Below are 18,608 nucleotides of genomic sequence, written 5' to 3'. Positions count from 1 at the left end.
GCTTAACAACCAAACCCACTCACAAAAACTTTTTTCCCCTTTCCAACACACCTGTTCCCCTTTCCACCAGCATTTGTCATTTTTCAACTCATTTGGTATATGACCAAAAGTGCAACTCTGCAGGGACACCGTACTCAATGCCATCTCAGCCCAGCAGCCAGCCCTCGGTCCCTCAGATGTGGACAAGTAAAAGCCCATTTCCTCCTATCCATGACAAAGCATTGAGATTCACTCTGTGCAGCACTGGTGTTTACTGGAAAAGCAGATCTAAGAATCCGTACCACCTTCTGCAGATACTCCTGTATACGTGCGTCCCTTTCTATGGCTGATATTATTTCGCCAAATTTTGTCTTGTACCGGGGATCTAACAGTGTGGCAACCCAGTAGTTAGCATTACTTCGAATTCATACAATCCGAGGGTTATGTTGTAGGTAGTGCAGCAAGAAGGCGCTCATGTGTCTTGTGCATCCAGGAGGACCAAGTCCTTGGTTTGTTGGTGGCAGAGAGGTGAGAATCGTGCCTCCTTCCTCTGCCCTCTCCCCCCAAACTCGCACAACCGAAATGTGAGCAAGCTCTCACTCATCTGCTGAGTCTTCCATGCCCATCGCAAGTTCGTCCTCCATTTCTTCATGGGCTCCTGCACCTTCCTCAACAATTTTTGCTGATACTATGCGCCCTTGTTAATCCCTATCCCCCACCATGACTGCCGCCTAGGTGCCGCTCAACGTATGGACCTTGTACATCTTATTATCCCTTCTGCATATGACTCCTCCTGTACTTCCTCCCCTTCCTCTGGGACCAACACCTGACTCCGAATAATGCTTACAGTGTGCTCCATCTTGTAGATGACCAGAATTGTCACGCTGAGAATGGCATCGCTAGTGCTAAACATCTTCGTCGACATTTGTAAACTGTGTAGAAGGGTGCATAGGTCCTTGATCTGACACCACTCCAGCAGCGTGATCTGCACCACCTCTGGATCAAGTTAGCCCAGGGTATACATCATACCGTATTTCAGCAGGGCTCTGCGGGGCTTCCACAGACGCTGCAACATGAGCAGATTCCAATTCCTGCGTGTTGGAACATCGTATTTCCAGCGTTTAACCGCCAGACCCTAAGACTTCAGGAGCGATGAAAGTTGTTGAGCTGCTGGGTGCGAAGGATGAAAGTGAGCACATAGCAGCGTGCCCGCTGCACAAGGCCATGTAGGCCGGGATGGTATTTTAAAAATTGCTGGAGAATCAGATTCAACACATGAGCCATACAAGGCACGTGTGTCAAATTGCCCTGACGAAGGGCCGCAGACAGGTTTGCATCATTGCCGCACACAGCTGTTAAGTTACCAACGTAGTCCACTCAATCAATTTGTACTCCGGTCGCCAGGTGACAACGTGTTCCTTTCGTGCATAGTGCTGATGATGGGAAAGGAGTCGATGCCTGCGGCGCAGGTGGACGCAGGTTATGGTCACCCACTGGGTTGCGTTACCTTGACAGATACAGAGCCACAGGCTGAATGTAGGTGGTGGGTATCTCACAGATGAAGTACCATCATTCAGCTACAACCAATGGGAAGACACCACACCCTTTTTTAGGCCCCTCCTGTCTGCAGACCACTGCCAGACAAAGCTATGAACCTTTTGTTACTGTTACCCCCAGTTCAGTTTTATGAGTTTGTGTGCTTGTTACCTGACTACTTTTCCTGCTTGCTGTTTATGTACCTCGTTGGCCGATCTGCATTTCACCTCTGCTTGTTTTCTGATTAAGTCCTGGCCATCCCATTCTGTTCCTCTTCCTCAATTAATGTTTTTGACCCTGCATGACTACTATTCTCTGGAACTGCAGCCTTCCACAGGTATTGATCAACTTGGGCCCTGTGTAATTCAAAATCACTGTATAGGGGTTAAAGGGTTTCAGGGTTCTGGGTGTCCAGCTTGGTGAGTGGCTTGCCTCTAGCCTATCCTTTACAGCCCATCTGAGTGTGTCGATCCAGGCAGGCGTTACACCGTGCCCTCTGCAAAAGGCCATGTAGGCCGGGATAGTGTTTTAAAAATTGCTGGACAACCAGGTTCAACACGTGAGCCATACAAGGCACGTGTGCCACATTGTCCTGAAGAAGGGTCGCAGACTGGTTTGCATCATTGTCGCACCCGACCTTCCCTGGCTGCTGGTTGAGTGGAGACAACCATTGATGAAACTCGGTCTCACTCTCCAGAGCTAACCGTGCACAATTCCTCAGCGGTGTCTCACATTTCCCCTACATTTCAAAGTAAACATTTGACCGCCTGATGGCCTTGAGCTCTGCTGCCAGCATAGTAAGGAGGTGTGTGGGATTCCTTGGGCGCAGTTACAAGGAAGGGTGGACTGACCACACAGGGTTTGGGCCAAGGTGGAGGACCCACACGATGTTGAGGAGAATGAAGCAGCGGATGAACTTGTACATACAGAGGAAGGATTGACACACAAGTCGTGGGGACGGCAAGACTTGTACAGCAAACCCTTCTCCATCTCTCACCATAGTTACCCAGTGCCCAGTCAGCAACATGTAACTCCCCTGTCCATGCTTACTGGTCCAAGTATCTGTGGTGAAATGCACCCTGTCACACACAGAGTTTCTCAAGGAATCGGTGAGGTTGTGTGCGACCTAATGTGGTAGTGCGGGCACGCCTTTCTTGGAGAAGGAGTGACGACTGGCCATCGGCTCTTGGGGCACTGCAATGGGCATAAGGTCTCGAAAATCCTCGGTCTCCAAAGGGTGTAAAGGCAGCCTTTCTGTTGCCAACAAGTTGCAGATGATGAAACTCAACCTCTTAGGCATGTCATGCCCTTCGAAAATCTTGTAAAACACAGCGAGGGGACTCCAACCACAGTCTCCCTCGTTTCCACTAATTGGGCCACACACACCCCACTTGACTGGCATCAGTTGACCCCCCTTTTGAAAAAGAAAAAGATGCTTTGCATGAAGCACTCTCAAAAATACGTGTGCCTTTCCCATCCCCTGGATAACCCAGGGGAAGAAAAGTCCTCTGAGAACCATGACTTGTTCATCTTGGTTCTTTTAGAAACACAGCGAGGGGACTCCAACCACAGTCTCCCTCGTTGCCACTAATTGGGCCACACACAACCCACTTGACTGGCATCAGTTGACCCCCTTTTGAAAAAGAAAAAGATGCTATGCATGAAGCACTCTCAAAAATACGCGTGCCTTTCCCATTCCCTGGCTGACCCAGGGGAAGAAAAGTCCTCTGAGAGCCAAAACTTGTTCATCTTGGTTCTTTTAGAAACACAGCGAGGGGACTCCAACCACAGTCTCCCTCGTTGCCACTAATTGGGCCACACACACCCCACTTGACTGGCATCAGTTGACCCCCCTTTTGAAAAAGAAAAAGATGCTTTGCATGAAGCACTCTCAAAAATACGCGTGCCTTTCCCATCCCCTGGCTAACCCAGGGGAAGAAAAGTCCTCTGAGAGCCATGACTTGTTCATCTTGGTTCTTTTAGAAACACAGCGAGGGGACTCCAACCACAGTCTCCCTCGTTGCCACTAATTGGGCCACACACACCCCACTTGACTGGCATCAGTTGACCCCCCTTTTGAAAAAGAAAAAGATGCTTTGCATGAAGCACTCTCAAAAATACTCGTGCCTTTCCCATCCCCTGGCTGACCCAAGGGGAAGAAAAGTCCTCTGAGAGCCATGACTTGTTCATCTTGGTTCTTTTAGAAACACAGCGAGGGGACTCCAACCACAGTCTCCCTCGTTGCCACTAATTGGGCCACACACACCCCACTTGACTGGCATCAGTTGACCCCCCCTTTTGAAAAAGAAAAAGATGCTTTGCATGAAGCACTCTCAAAAATACGCGTGCCTTTCCCATCCCCTGGCTGACTCCGGGGAAGAAAAGTCCTCTGAGAGTCATGACTTGTTCATCTTGGTTCTTTTAGAAACACAGTGAGGGGACTCCAACCACAGTCTCCCTCGTTGCCACTAATTGGGCCACACACACCCCACTTGACTGGCATCAGTTGACCCCCCTTGTGAAAAAGAAAGAGATGCTTTGCATGAAGCACTCTCAAAAATAAGCGTGCCTTTCCCGTCCCTTGGGTGACCCAGGGGAAGAAAAGTCCTCTGAGAGCCTTGTCCACATTGTCAGTGGACAGACATGTGTGCTTATCTACCAGCAGACCCCCAGCAGCACTGAAGACAGGTTCCGAGAGAATGCTGGCTGCAGGACACGACAAGATCCCCAAGGCGTACGTGGCAATCTCAGGCAATTTATCCAGATTGGAAGCCTAAAATGAGCAGGGCTCAAGTTGCACAGTAATGGCATCGATGTTTCCTTGCATATACTCATATATCTGTGTGTCCTCCTCTTTTTCCTTGTCCAGCACTTTTGTTTTCGCATGAGTATATGTCCTTGTCACTTTCCCATGTGTTTGGGATGTGTTGTGCGTTGTTTGTCACCTTTTGGACACCATTGAGGGTGTTTTCTATGTGTTTTTATGTGTTTGTGAATGCCTGCCATTGTTTCCTATGCAGTTCGAGTTCGGTTCGTCGAACGTTCGACGAACCGAACTCGAACGGGAGCTCTGTTCGGCGAACCGACCTCGAGCCGAACCGCGACCGGTTCGCTCATCTCTAGTTTTGACCGCCAGGGTAAAAAAAAAAAATAATTCGTAGTACTGTTGGTGATGGAAGACAAAACACCCCGTTATTCGTGAACAAAGCCAAGAACTTTTTATATTGCTGGTTGATAGAGTATTACTTCAACACCAAGAACAGATAGGTTTCACTGGGGATTGAATCAGGACCTTCTGCATGTAAAGCACACATGATAACCAATACACTATGAAACCTGACAAAAAAATTATAGAGTATTGGCTATCGGAGCAAAATTGTGACTGACAGGGCCTTTTTATTGCTGAAGGAAAGTATTTTTGGTAATGAAACATTTACAATTTTTATTACATATTTTACCAGTTTTATTCCTACAAAGGGATATTGCTTAAATTGAAGTTTACATTGAATGTGTTACTTTTTTCTACATAGTTTAGTCGTTTGCTTTTGTATTTATGGGAACTATATATTTTAAAACAAACAGGTTTTTTTATAATATGGGATTATGTTTTCTGCTAAAATGTTCAATAAAAAAGAAACCCAAAATCGTAGTTCTCCTTGTGATAGAAGCCAAAATGTATTGTCATTTGGCAACGAAACCAAGAATTTCATACTTAACAGGCTGATAGGAAATTACTTCAACACCGAAAACAGATTGGTTTAACTGGGTATTGAATCCAGAACGTTCTGCTTATGAAGCAGACTTGATGACCACCACACTTTAAAACCTGTGAAATCCTGCAAAGTAATGGCAATTAGAGACGAGTTTTGACTGCCAGGAAAAAAAAAAAATAAGTAGTTCTGTTGGTTATGGAAGCTAAAACATCCCGTCATTCGGCAACAAAGCCAAGAACTTCATGTATTGCAGTTCTATAGGGTATTATTTCAACACCAAGAAGAGACTGGTTTCACTGGGGATTGAACCCAGGACCTTCTGCATGTTAAGCAGACGTGATGACCACTACACTATGAAACCTGTGAAATCCTGCAAAGCAATGGCAATTGGAGACGAGTTTTGACCGCCAGGAAAAAAAAAAAATTCGTAGTTCTGTTGGTTATGGAAGCTAAAACATCCCGTCATTCGGCAACAAAGCCAAGAAATTCATATATTGTAGTTGGATAGGGTATTATTGCAACACCAAGAAGAGATTGGTTTCACTGGGGATTGAACCCAGGACCTTCTGCGTGTTAAGCAGACGTGATGACCACTACACTATGAAACCTGATGAAAAGTTACTGTGTATTGGCTAGCAGAGCAGAATTGTGACTGACGGGGCCTTTTTATTGCTGAAGGAAAGTATTTTTGGTAATGAAACATTTACAATTTTTATTACATATTTTACCAGTTTTATTCCTACAAAGGGATATTGCTTAAATTGAAGTTTACATTGAATGTGTTACTTTTTTCTACACAGTTTAGTCGTTTGCTTTTGTATTTATGGGAACTATATATTTTTAAACAAACAGGATTTTTATAATATGGGATTATGTTTTCTGCTAAAATGGACAATGAAAAAGAAACCCAAAATAATAGTTCTCTTTGTGATGGAAGCCAAAATGTATTGTCATTTGGCAACGAAACCAAGAATTTTATATATTACAGGTTGATAGCAAATTACTTCAACAGCGAAAACAGATTGGTTTCACTGGGGATTGAACCCAGGACCTTCTGCGTGTGAAGCAGACGTGATGACCACTACACTATGAAACCTATGAAATTATGCAAAGCAATGGCAATTGAAAACGAGTTTTGACCGCCAGGGGAAAAAACTATTAGTTCTGTTGGTGATGGAAGCCAAAACATCCCATCATTCGGCAACAAAGCCAAGAACTTCATATATTGTAGTTTGATAGGGTATTATTTCAACACCAAGAACAGATTGCTTTTACTGGGGATTGAACCAGTGTTAAGCAGATGTGATGACTACTACACTATGAAACTTTCTGGAAAGTTACTGTGTATTGGCAAGCAGAGCAGAATTGTAACTGATGGGGCCTTTTTATTGCTGAAGAAAAGTGTTTTTGGTAATGAAACATTTACAATTTTTATTACATATTTTACCAGTTTTATTCCTACAAAGGGATATTGCTTAAATTGAAGTTTACATTGAATGTGTTACTTTTTTCTACACAGTTTAATCGTTTGCTTTTGTATTTATGAGAACTATAAATTTTGAAACAAACAGGATTGTTATAATATGGGATTATGTTTTCTGCTAAAATGTTCAATAAAAAAGAAACGCAAAATCGTAGTTCTCCTTGTGATAGAAGCCAAAATGTATTGTCATTTGGCAACGAAACCAAGAATTTCATACTTTACAGGTTGATAGGAAATTACTTCAACACCGAAAACAGATTGCTTTCACTGGGTATTGAACCCAGAACGTTCTGCATATGAAGCAGACTTGATGACCACCACACTTTAAAACCTGTGATTCCTGCAAAGTAATGGCAATTAGAGACGAAATTTGACTGCCAGGAAAAAAAAAAAATTCGTAGTTCTGTTGGTTATGGAAGCTAAAACATCCCGTCATTCGGCAACAAAGCCAAGAACTTCATGTATTGCAATTGGATAGGGTATTATTTCAACACCAAGAAGAGACTGGTTTCACTGGGGATTGAACCCAGGACCTTCTGCATGTTAAGCAGACGTGATGACCACTACACTATGAAACCTGTGAAATCCTGCAAAACAATGGCAATTGGAGACGAGTTTTGACCGTCAGGGAAAAAAAAAAAAAATCTTAGTTCTGTTGGTGATGGAAGCCAAAACATCCCATCATTGTGCAACAAAGCCAAGAACTTCATATATTGTAGTTTGATAGGGTATTATTTCAACACCAAGAACAGACTGGTTTTTCTGGGGATTAAACGCAGGACCTTCTACGTGTTAAACAGACATGATGACCACTACACTATGAATCCTGATGAAAAGTTACTGTGTATTGGCTAGCAGAGCAGAATTGTGACTGACAGGGCCTTTTTATTGCTGAAGGAAAGTATTTTTGGTAATGAAACATTTCCAATTTTTATTACATATTTTACGAGTTTTATTCCTACAAAGGGATATCGCTTAAATTGAAGTTTACATTGAATGTGTTACTTTTTTCTACATAGTTTAGTCGTTTGCTTTTGTATTTATGGGAACTATATATTTTAAAACAAACAGGTTTTTTTATAATATGGGATTATGTTTTCTGCTAAAATGTTCAATAAAAAAGAAACCCAAAATCGTAGTTCTCCTTGTGATAGAAGCCAAAATGTATTGTCATTTGGCAACGAAACCAAGAATTTCATACTTTACAGGTTGATAGGAAATTACTTCAACACCGAAAACAGATTGGTTTAACTGGGTATTGAATCCAGAACGTTCTGCATATGAAGCAGACTTGATGACCACCACACTTTAAAACCTGTGAAATCCTGCAAAGTAATGGCAATTAGAGACGAGTTTTGACTGCCAGGAAAAAAAAAAAATTCATAGTTCTGTTGGTTATGGAAGCTAAAACATCCCGTTATTCGGCAACAAAGCCAAGAACTTCATGTATTGTAGTTAGATAAGGTATTATTTCAACACCAAGAACTGACTGGTTTTACTGGGGATTAAACCCAGGACTTTCTGCGTGTTAAGCAGACGTGATGACCACTACACTATGAATCTTAATGAAAAGTTACTGTGTATTGGCTAGCAGAGCAGAATTGTAACTGACGGGGCCTTTTTATTGCTGAAGAAAAGTGTTTTTGGTAATGAAATATTTACAATTTGTATTACATATTTTACCAGTTTTATTCCTACAAAGGGATAATGCTTAAATTGAAGATTACATTGAATGTGTTACTTTTTTCTACACAGTTTAATCGTTTGCTTTTGTATTTATGGGAACTATAAATTTTGAAACAAACAGGATTGTTATAATATGGGATTATGTTTTCTGCTAAAATGTTCAATAAAAAAGAAACCCAAAATCGTAGTTCTCCTTGTGATAGAAGCCAAAATGTATTGTCATTTGGCAACGAAACCAAGAATTTCATACTTTACAGGTTGATAGGAAATTACTTCAACACCGAAAACAGATTGGTTTCACTGGGTATTGAACCCAGAACATTCTGCATATGAAGCAGACTTGATGACAACCACACTTTAAAACCTGTGATTCCTGCAAAGTAATGGCAATTAGAGACGAAATTTGACTGCCAGGAAAAAAAAAAAATTCGTAGTTCTGTTGGTTATGGAAGCTAAAACATCTCGTCATTCGGCAACAAAGCCAAGAACTTCATGTATTGCAGTTGGATAGGGTATTATTTCAACACCAAGAACAGACTGGTTTTTACTGGGGATTAAACCCAGGACCTTCTGCGTGTTAAGCAGACGTGATGACCACTACACTATAAAACCTGTGAAATCCTGTTGATAGCAAATTACTTCAACAGCGAAAACAGGTTGGTTTCACTGGGGATTGAACCCAGGACCTTCTGCGTGTGAAGCAGACGTGATGACCACTACACTATGAAACCTGTGAAATCCTGCAAAGCAATGGCAATTGAAAACGAGTTTTGACCACCAGGGGAAAAAAATTATTAGTTCTGTTGGTGATGGAAGCCAAAACATCCCATCATTCGGCAACAAAGCCAAGAACTTCATATATTGTAGTTTGATAGGGTATTATTTCAACACCGAGAACAGATTGCTTTTACTGGGGATTGAACCAGTGTTAAGCAGACGTGATGACTACTACACTATGAAACCTTCTGGAAAGTTACTATGTATTGGCAAGCAGAGCAGAATTGTAACTGACGGGGCTTTTTTATTGCTGAAGAAAAGTGTTTTTGGTAATGAAACATTTACAATTTTTATTACATATTTTGCCAGTTTTATTCCTACAAAGGGATATTGCTTAAATTGAAGATTACATTGAATTTGTTACTTTTTTCTACACAGTTTAATCGTTTGCTTTTGTATTTATGGGAACTATAAATTTTGAAACAAACAGGATTGTTATAATATGGGATTATGTTTTCTGCTAAAATGTTCAATAAAAAAGATTGAACCCAGGACCTTCTGCGTGTTAAGCAGACGTGATGACCACATCACTATGAAACCTGATGAAATGTTACTGTGTATTGGCTAGCAGAGCAGAATTGTGACTGACGGGGCCTTTTTATTGCTGAAGGAAAGTATTTTTGGTAATGAAACATTTACAATTTTTATTACATATTTTACCAGTTTTATTCCTACAAAGGGATATTGCTTAAATTGAAGTTTACATTTAATGTGTTACTTTTTTCTACACAGTTTAGTCGTTTGCTTTTGTATTTATGGGAACTATATATTTTTAAACAAACAGGATTTTTATAATATGGGATTATGTTTTCTGCTAAAATGGACAATAAAAAAGAAACCCAAAATAGTAGTTCTCTTTGTGATGGAAGCCAAAATGTATTGTCATTTGGCAATGAAGCCAAGAATTTTATATATTACAGGTTGATAGCAAATTACTTCAACAGCGAAAACAGATTGGTTTCACTGGGGATTGAACCCAGGACCTTCTGCGTGTGAAGCAGACGTGATAACCACTACACTATGAAACATGTGAAATCCTGCAAAGCAATGGCAATTGAAAACGAGTTTTGACAGCCAGGGGAAAAAAATTATTAGTTCTGTTGGTGATGGAAGCCAAAACATCCCATCATTCGGCAACAAAGCCAAGAACTTCATATATTGTAGTTTGATAGGGTATTATTTCAACACCAAGAACAGATTGCTTTTACTGGGGATTGAACCATTGTTAAGCAGACGTGATGACTACTACACTATGAAACCTTCTGGAAAGTTACTGTGTATTGGCAAGCAGAGCAGAATTGTAACTGATGGGGCCTTTTTATTGCTGAAGAAAAGTGTTTTTGGTAATGAAACATTTACAATTTTTATTACATATTTTACCAGTTTTATTCCTACAATGGGATATTGCTTAAATTGAAGATTACATTGAATGTGTTACTTTTTTCTACACAGTTTATTCGTTTGCTTTTGTATTTATGGGAACTATAAATTTTGAAACAAACAGGATTGTTATAATATGGGATTATGTTTTCTGCTAAAATGTTCAATAAAAAAGAAACCCAAAATCGTAGTTCTCCTTGTGATAGAAGCCAAAATGTATAGTCATTTGGCAACGAAACCAAGAATTTCATACTTTACAGGTTGATAGGAAATTACTTCAACACCGAAAACAGATTGGTTTCACTGGGTATTGAACCCAGAACGTTCTGCATATAAAGCAGACTTGATGACCACCACACCTTAAAACCTGTGATTCCTGCAAAGTAATGGCAATTAGAGACGAAATTTGACTGCCAGGAAAAAAAAAAATTCGTAGTTCTGTTGGTTATGGAAGCTAAAACATCCCGTCATTCGGCAACAAAGCCAAGAACTTCATGTATTGCAGTTGGATAGGGTATTATTTCAACACCAAGAAGAGACTGGTTTCACTGGGGATTGAACCCAGGACTTTCTGCGTGTTAAGCAGACGTGATGACCACTACACTATGAAACCTGTGAAATCCTGCAAAGCAATGGCAATTGGAGACGAGTTTTGACCGCCAGGGAAAAAAAAAAAAAAATCTTAGTTCTGTTGGTGATGGAAGCCAAAACATTCCATCATTCTGCAACAAAGCCAAGAACTTCATATATTGTAGTTTGATAGCGTATTATTTCAACACCAAGAACAGTCTGGTTTTACTGGGGATTAAATCCAGGACCTTCTACATGTTTAGCAGACATGATGACCACTACACTATGAATCCTGAGGAAAAGTTACTGTGTATTGGCTAGCAGAGCAGAATTGTGACTGACGGGGCCTTTTTATTGCTGAAGGAAAGTATTTTTGGTAATGAAACATTTACAATTTTTATTACATATTTTACCAGTTTTATTCCTACAAAGGGATATTGCTTAAATTGAAGTTTACATTGAATGTGTTACTTTTTTCTACACAGTTTAATCATTTGCTTTTGTATTTATGGGAACTATAAATTTTGAAACAAACAGGATTGTTATAATATGGGATTATGTTTTCTGCTAAAATGTTCAATAAAAAAGAAACCCAAAATCTTAGTTCTCCTTGTGATAGAAGCCAAAATGTATTGTCATTTGGCAACGAAACCAAGAATTTCATACTTTACAGGTTGATAGGAAATTACTTCAACACCGAAAACAGATTGGTTTCACTGGGTATTGAACCCAGTACGTTCTGCATATGAAGCAGACTTGATGACCACCACACTTTTAAACCTGTGATTCCTGCAAAGTAATAGCAATTAGAGACGAAATTTGACTGCCAGGAAAAAAAAAAAATTCGTAGTTCCGTTGGTTATGGAAGCTAAAACATCCCGTCATTTGGCAACAAAGCCAAGAACTTCATGTATTGCAGTTGGATAGGGTATTATTTCAACACCAAGAAGAGACTGGTTTCACTGGGGATTGAACCCAGAACGTTCTGCATATGAAGCAGACTTGATGACCACCACACTTTAAAACCTGTGACTCCTGCAAAGTAATGGCAATTAGAGACGAAATTTGACTGCCAGGAAAAAAAAAAAATTCGTAGTTCCGTTGGTTATGGAAGCTAAAACATCCCGTCATTCGGCAACAAAGCCAAGAACTTCATGTATTACAGTTGGATAGGGTATTATTTCAACACCAAGAAGAGACTGGTTTCACTGGGGATTGAACCCAGGACCTTCTGCGTGTTAAGCAGACGTGATGACCACTACACTATGAAACCTGTGAAATCCTGCAAAGCAATGGCAATTGGAGACGAGTTTGACCGCCAGGGAAAAAAAAAAGAATCTTAGTTCTGTTGGTGATGGAAGCCAAAACATCCCATCATTCTGCAACAAAGCCAAGAACTTCATATATTGTAGTTTGATAGGGTATTATTTCAACACCAAGAAAAGACTGGCTTTACTGGGGATTAAACCCAGGACCTTCTACGTGTTTAGCAGACATGATGACCACTACACTACGAATCCTGATGAAAAGTTACTGTGTATTGGCTAGCAGAGCAGAATTGTGACTGACAGGGCCTTTTTATTGCTGAAGGAAAGTATTTTTGCTAATGAAACATTTCCAATTTTTATTACATATTTTACGAGTTTTATTCCTACAAAGGGATATTGCTTAAATTGAAGTTTACATTGAATGTGTTACTTTTTTCTACATAGTTTAGTCGTTTGCTTTTGTATTTATGGGAACTATATATTTTAAAACAAACAGGTTGTTTTATAATATGGGATTATGTTTTCTGCTAAAATGTTCAATAAAAAAGAAACCCAAAATCGTAGTTCTCCTTGTGATAGAAGCCAAAATGTATAGTCATTTGGCAACGAAACCAAGAATTTCATACTTTACAGGTTGATAGGAAATTACTTCAACACCGAAAACAGATTGGTTTCACTGGGTATTGAACCCAGAACGTTCTGCATATAAAGCAGACTTGATGACCACCACACCTTAAAACCTGTGATTCCTGCAAAGTAATGGCAATTAGAGACGAAATTTGACTGCCAGGAAAAAAAAAAATTCGTAGTTCTGTTGGTTATGGAAGCTAAAACATCCCGTCATTCGGCAACAAAGCCAAGAACTTCATGTATTGCAGTTGGATAGGGTATTATTTCAACACCAAGAAGAGACTGGTTTCACTGGGGATTGAACCCAGGACTTTCTGCGTGTTAAGCAGACGTGATGACCACTACACTATGAAACCTGTGAAATCCTGCAAAGCAATGGCAATTGGAGACGAGTTTTGACCGCCAGGGAAAAAAAAAAAAAATCTTAGTTCTGTTGGTGATGGAAGCCAAAACATTCCATCATTCTGCAACAAAGCCAAGAACTTCATATATTGTAGTTTGATAGCGTATTATTTCAACACCAAGAACAGTCTGGTTTTACTGGGGATTAAATCCAGGACCTTCTACATGTTTAGCAGACATGATGACCACTACACTATGAATCCTGAGGAAAAGTTACTGTGTATTGGCTAGCAGAGCAGAATTGTGACTGACGGGGCCTTTTTATTGCTGAAGGAAAGTATTTTTGGTAATGAAACATTTACAATTTTTATTACATATTTTACCAGTTTTATTCCTACAAAGGGATATTGCTTAAATTGAAGTTTACATTGAATGTGTTACTTTTTTCTACACAGTTTAATCATTTGCTTTTGTATTTATGGGAACTATAAATTTTGAAACAAACAGGATTGTTATAATATGGGATTATGTTTTCTGCTAAAATGTTCAATAAAAAAGAAACCCAAAATCTTAGTTCTCCTTGTGATAGAAGCCAAAATGTATTGTCATTTGGCAACGAAACCAAGAATTTCATACTTTACAGGTTGATAGGAAATTACTTCAACACCGAAAACAGATTGGTTTCACTGGGTATTGAACCCAGAACGTTCTGCATATGAAGCAGACTTGATGACCACCACACTTTTAAACCTGTGATTCCTGCAAAGTAATAGCAATTAGAGACGAAATTTGACTGCCAGGAAAAAAAAAAAATTCGTAGTTCCGTTGGTTATGGAAGCTAAAACATCCCGTCATTTGGCAACAAAGCCAAGAACTTCATGTATTGCAGTTGGATAGGGTATTATTTCAACACCAAGAAGAGACTGGTTTCACTGGGGATTGAACCCAGAACGTTCTGCATATGAAGCAGACTTGATGACCACCACACTTTAAAACCTGTGACTCCTGCAAAGTAATGGCAATTAGAGACGAAATTTGACTGCCAGGAAAAAAAAAAAATTCGTAGTTCCGTTGGTTATGGAAGCTAAAACATCCCGTCATTCGGCAACAAAGCCAAGAACTTCATGTATTACAGTTGGATAGGGTATTATTTCAACACCAAGAAGAGACTGGTTTCACTGGGGATTGAACCCAGGACCTTCTGCGTGTTAAGCAGACGTGATGACCACTACACTATGAAACCTGTGAAATCCTGCAAAGCAATGGCAATTGGAGACGAGTTTGACCGCCAGGGAAAAAAAAAAGAATCTTAGTTCTGTTGGTGATGGAAGCCAAAACATCCCATCATTCTGCAACAAAGCCAAGAACTTCATATATTGTAGTTTGATAGGGTATTATTTCAACACCAAGAAAAGACTGGCTTTACTGGGGATTAAACCCAGGACCTTCTACGTGTTTAGCAGACATGATGACCACTACACTACGAATCCTGATGAAAAGTTACTGTGTATTGGCTAGCAGAGCAGAATTGTGACTGACAGGGCCTTTTTATTGCTGAAGGAAAGTATTTTTGCTAATGAAACATTTCCAATTTTTATTACATATTTTACGAGTTTTATTCCTACAAAGGGATATTGCTTAAATTGAAGTTTACATTGAATGTGTTACTTTTTTCTACATAGTTTAGTCGTTTGCTTTTGTATTTATGGGAACTATATATTTTAAAACAAACAGGTTGTTTTATAATATGGGATTATGTTTTCTGCTAAAATGTTCAATAAAAAAGAAACCCAAAATCGTACTTCTCCTTGTGATAGAAGCCAAAATGTATTGTCATTTGGCAACGAAACCAAGAATTTCATACTTTACAGGTTGATAGGAAATTACTTCAACACCGAAAACCGATTGGTTTAACTAGGTATTGAATCCAGAACGTTCTGCATATGAAGCAGACTTGATGACCACCACACTTTAAAACCTGTGAAATCCTGCAAAGTAATGGCAATTAGAGACGAGTTTTGACTGCCAGGAAAAAAAAAAAATTCGTAGTTCTGTTGGTTATGGAAGCTAAAACATCCCGTCATTCGGCAACAAAGCCAAGAACGTCATGTATTGCGGTTGGATAGGGTATTATTTCAACACCAAGAACAGACTGGTTTTTACTGGGGATTAAACCCAGGACCTTCTGCGTGTTAAGCAGACGTGATGACCACTACACTATAAAACCTGTGAAATCCTGTTGATAGCAAATTACTTCAACAGCGAAAACAGATTGGTTTCACTGGGGATTGAACCCAGGACCTTCTGCGTGTGAAGCAGACGTGATGACCACTACACTATGAAACCTGTGAAATCCTGCAAAGCAATGGCAATTGAAAACGAGTTTTGACCGCCAGGGGAAAAAAACTATTAGTTCTGTTGGTGATGGAAGCCAAAACATCCCATCATTCGGCAACAAAGCCGAGAACTTCATGTATTGTAGTTGGATAAGGCATTATTTCAACACAAAGAACAGACTGGTTTTACTGGGGATTAAACCCAGGACTTTCGGCGTGTTAAGCAGACGTGATGACCACTACACTATGAATCTTAATGAAAAGTTACTGTGTATTGGCTAGCAGAGCAGAATTGTGACTGACGGGGCCTTTTTATTGCTGAAGGAAAGTATTTTTGGTAATGAAACATTTACAATTTTTATTACATATTTTACCAGTTTTATTCCTAGAAAGGGATATTGCTTAAATTGAAGTTTACATTGAATGTGTTACTTTTTTCTACACAGTTTAATCGTTTGCTTTTTTATTTATGGGAACTATAAATTTTGAAACAAACAGGATTGTTATAATATGGGATTATGTTTTCTGCTAAAATGTTCAATAAAAAAGAAACCCAAAATCGTAGTTCTTCTTGTGATAGAAGCCAAAATGTATTGTCATTTGGCAATGAAACCAAGAATTTCATACTTTACAGGTTGATAGGAAATTACTTCAACACCGAAAACAGATTGGTTTCACTGGGTATTGAACCCAGAACGTTCTACATATGAAGCAGACTTGATGACCACCACACTATAAAACCTGTGATTACTGCAAAGTAATGGCAATTAGAGACGAAATTTGACTGCCAGGAAAAAAAAAAAATTCGTAGTTCTGTTGGTTATGGAAGCTAAAACATCCCGTCATTCGGCAACAAAGCCAAGAACGTCATGTATTGCGGTTGGATAGGGTATTATTTCAACACCAAGAACAGACTGTTTTTTACTGGGGATTAAACCCAGGACCTTCTGCGTGTTAAGCAGACGTGATGACCACTACACTATAAAACCTGTGAAATCCTGTTGATAGCAAATTACTTCAACAGCGAAAACAGATTGGTTTCACTGGGGATTGAACCCAGGACCTTCTGCGTGTGAAGCAGACGTGATGACCACTACACTATGAAACCTGTGAAATCCTGCAAAGCAATGGCAATTGAAAACGAGTTTTGACCGCCAGGGGAAAAAAACTATTAGTTCTGTTGGTGATGGAAGCCAAAACATCCCATCATTCGGCAACAAAGCCAAGAACTTCATGTATTGTAGTTGGATAAGGTATTATTTCAACACAAAGAACAGACTGGTTTTACTGGGGATTAAACCCAGGACTTTCGGCGTGTTAAGCAGACGTGATGACCACTACACTATGAATCTTAATGAAAAGTTACTGTGTATTGGCTAGCAGAGCAGAATTGTGACTGACGGGGCATTTTTATTGCTGAAGGAAAGTATTTTTGGTAATGAAACATTTACAATTTTTATTACATATTTTACCAGTTTTATTCCTAGAAAGGGATATTGCTTAAATTGAAGTTTACATTGAATGTGTTACTTTTTTCTACACAGTTTAATCGTTTGCTTTTTTATTTATGGGAACTATACATTTTGAAACAAACAGGATTGTTATAATATGGGATTATGTTTTCTGCTAAAATGTTCAATAAAAAAGAAACCCAAAATCGTAGTTCTCCTTGTGATAGAAGCCAAAATGTATTGTCATTTGGCAATGAAACCAAGAATTTCATACTTTACAGGTTGATAGGAAATTACTTCAACACCGAAAACAGATTGGTTTCACTGGGTATTGAACCCAGAACGTTCTACATATGAAGCAGACTTGATGACCACCACACTATAAAACCTGTGATTACTGCAAAGTAATGGCAATTAGAGACGAAATTTGACTGCCAGGAAAAAAAAAAATTCGTAGTTCTGTTGGTTATGGAAGCTAAAACATCCCGTCATTCGGCAACAAAGCCAAGAACGTCATGTATTGCGGTTGGATAGGGTATTATTTCAACACCAAGAACAGACTGTTTTTTACTGGGGATTAAACCCAGGACCTTCTGCGTGTTAAGCAGACGTGATGACCACTACACTATAAAACCTGTGAAATCCTGTTGATAGCAAATTACTTCAACAGCGAAAACAGATTGGTTTCACTGGGGATTGAACCCAGGACCTTCTGCGTGTGAAGCAGACGTGATGACCACTACACTATGAAACCTGTGAAATCCTGCAAAGCAATGGCAATTGAAAACGAGTTTTGACCGCCAGGGGAAAAAAACTATTAGTTCTGTTGGTGATGGAAGCCAAAACATCCCATCATTCGGCAACAAAGCCAAGAACTTCATGTATTGTAGTTGGATAAGGTATTATTTCAACACAAAGAACAGACTGGTTTTACTGGGGATTAAACCCAGGACTTTCGGCGTGTTAAGCAGACGTGATGACCACTACACTATGAATCTTAATGAAAAGTTACTGTGTATTGGCTAGCAGAGCAGAATTGTGACTGACGGGGCCTTTTTATTGCTGAAGGAAAGTATTTTTGGTAATGAAACATTTACAATTTTTATTACATATTTTACCAGTTTTATTCCTAGAAAGGGATATTGCTTAAATTGAAGTTTACATTGAATGTGTTACTTTTTTCTACACAGTTTAATCGTTTGCTTTTTTATTTATGGGAACTATACATTTTGAAACAAACAGGATTGTTATAATATGGGATTATGTTTTCTGCTAAAATGTTCAATAAAAAAGAAACCCAAAATCGTAGTTCTCCTTGTGATAGAAGCCAAAATGTATTGTCATTTGGCAATGAAACCAAGAATTTCATACTTTACAGGTTGATAGGAAATTACTTCAACACCGAAAACAGATTGGTTTCACTGGGTATTGAACCCAGAACGTTCTACATATGAAGC

At 39.4% G+C, this 18,608-nt stretch overlaps 10 non-coding genes across 10 annotated transcripts; all 10 read right to left on the bottom strand.

Moving 5' to 3' along the window:
• Positions 1 to 5,516: 5,516 nt before the first annotated feature.
• Positions 5,517 to 5,589, bottom strand: TRNAV-AAC (transfer RNA valine (anticodon AAC)). Its single transcript has one exon. It is a non-coding gene; the product is annotated as a tRNA-Val (tRNA).
• Positions 5,590 to 5,763: 174 nt separating this feature from the next.
• TRNAV-AAC (transfer RNA valine (anticodon AAC)) lies at positions 5,764 to 5,836 on the bottom strand. Its single transcript has one exon. It is a non-coding gene; the product is annotated as a tRNA-Val (tRNA).
• Positions 5,837 to 6,251: 415 nt separating this feature from the next.
• On the bottom strand, positions 6,252 to 6,324 carry TRNAV-CAC (transfer RNA valine (anticodon CAC)). Its single transcript has one exon. It is a non-coding gene; the product is annotated as a tRNA-Val (tRNA).
• An 892-nt stretch (positions 6,325 to 7,216) lies between these two features.
• On the bottom strand, positions 7,217 to 7,289 carry TRNAV-AAC (transfer RNA valine (anticodon AAC)). The gene has a single exon. It is a non-coding gene; the product is annotated as a tRNA-Val (tRNA).
• Positions 7,290 to 9,055: 1,766 nt separating this feature from the next.
• TRNAV-CAC (transfer RNA valine (anticodon CAC)) lies at positions 9,056 to 9,128 on the bottom strand. Its single transcript has one exon. It is a non-coding gene; the product is annotated as a tRNA-Val (tRNA).
• A 3,196-nt stretch (positions 9,129 to 12,324) lies between these two features.
• Positions 12,325 to 12,397, bottom strand: TRNAV-AAC (transfer RNA valine (anticodon AAC)). Its single transcript has one exon. It is a non-coding gene; the product is annotated as a tRNA-Val (tRNA).
• Positions 12,398 to 14,534: 2,137 nt separating this feature from the next.
• TRNAV-AAC (transfer RNA valine (anticodon AAC)) lies at positions 14,535 to 14,607 on the bottom strand. Its single transcript has one exon. It is a non-coding gene; the product is annotated as a tRNA-Val (tRNA).
• Positions 14,608 to 15,637: 1,030 nt separating this feature from the next.
• Positions 15,638 to 15,710, bottom strand: TRNAV-CAC (transfer RNA valine (anticodon CAC)). The gene has a single exon. It is a non-coding gene; the product is annotated as a tRNA-Val (tRNA).
• A 1,025-nt stretch (positions 15,711 to 16,735) lies between these two features.
• Positions 16,736 to 16,808, bottom strand: TRNAV-CAC (transfer RNA valine (anticodon CAC)). Its single transcript has one exon. It is a non-coding gene; the product is annotated as a tRNA-Val (tRNA).
• A 1,024-nt stretch (positions 16,809 to 17,832) lies between these two features.
• Positions 17,833 to 17,905, bottom strand: TRNAV-CAC (transfer RNA valine (anticodon CAC)). The gene has a single exon. It is a non-coding gene; the product is annotated as a tRNA-Val (tRNA).
• Between the last annotated feature and the right edge of the window lie 703 nt (positions 17,906 to 18,608).

Source organism: Anomaloglossus baeobatrachus, chromosome 2 (genome assembly GCF_048569485.1).
Source record: "Anomaloglossus baeobatrachus isolate aAnoBae1 chromosome 2, aAnoBae1.hap1, whole genome shotgun sequence".
In the NCBI taxonomy this organism is placed as follows: domain Eukaryota; kingdom Metazoa; phylum Chordata; class Amphibia; order Anura; family Aromobatidae; genus Anomaloglossus; species Anomaloglossus baeobatrachus.
Note: the sequence above shows the minus strand (reverse complement) of the source record. Positions and strands in the feature narration are given on the sequence as shown.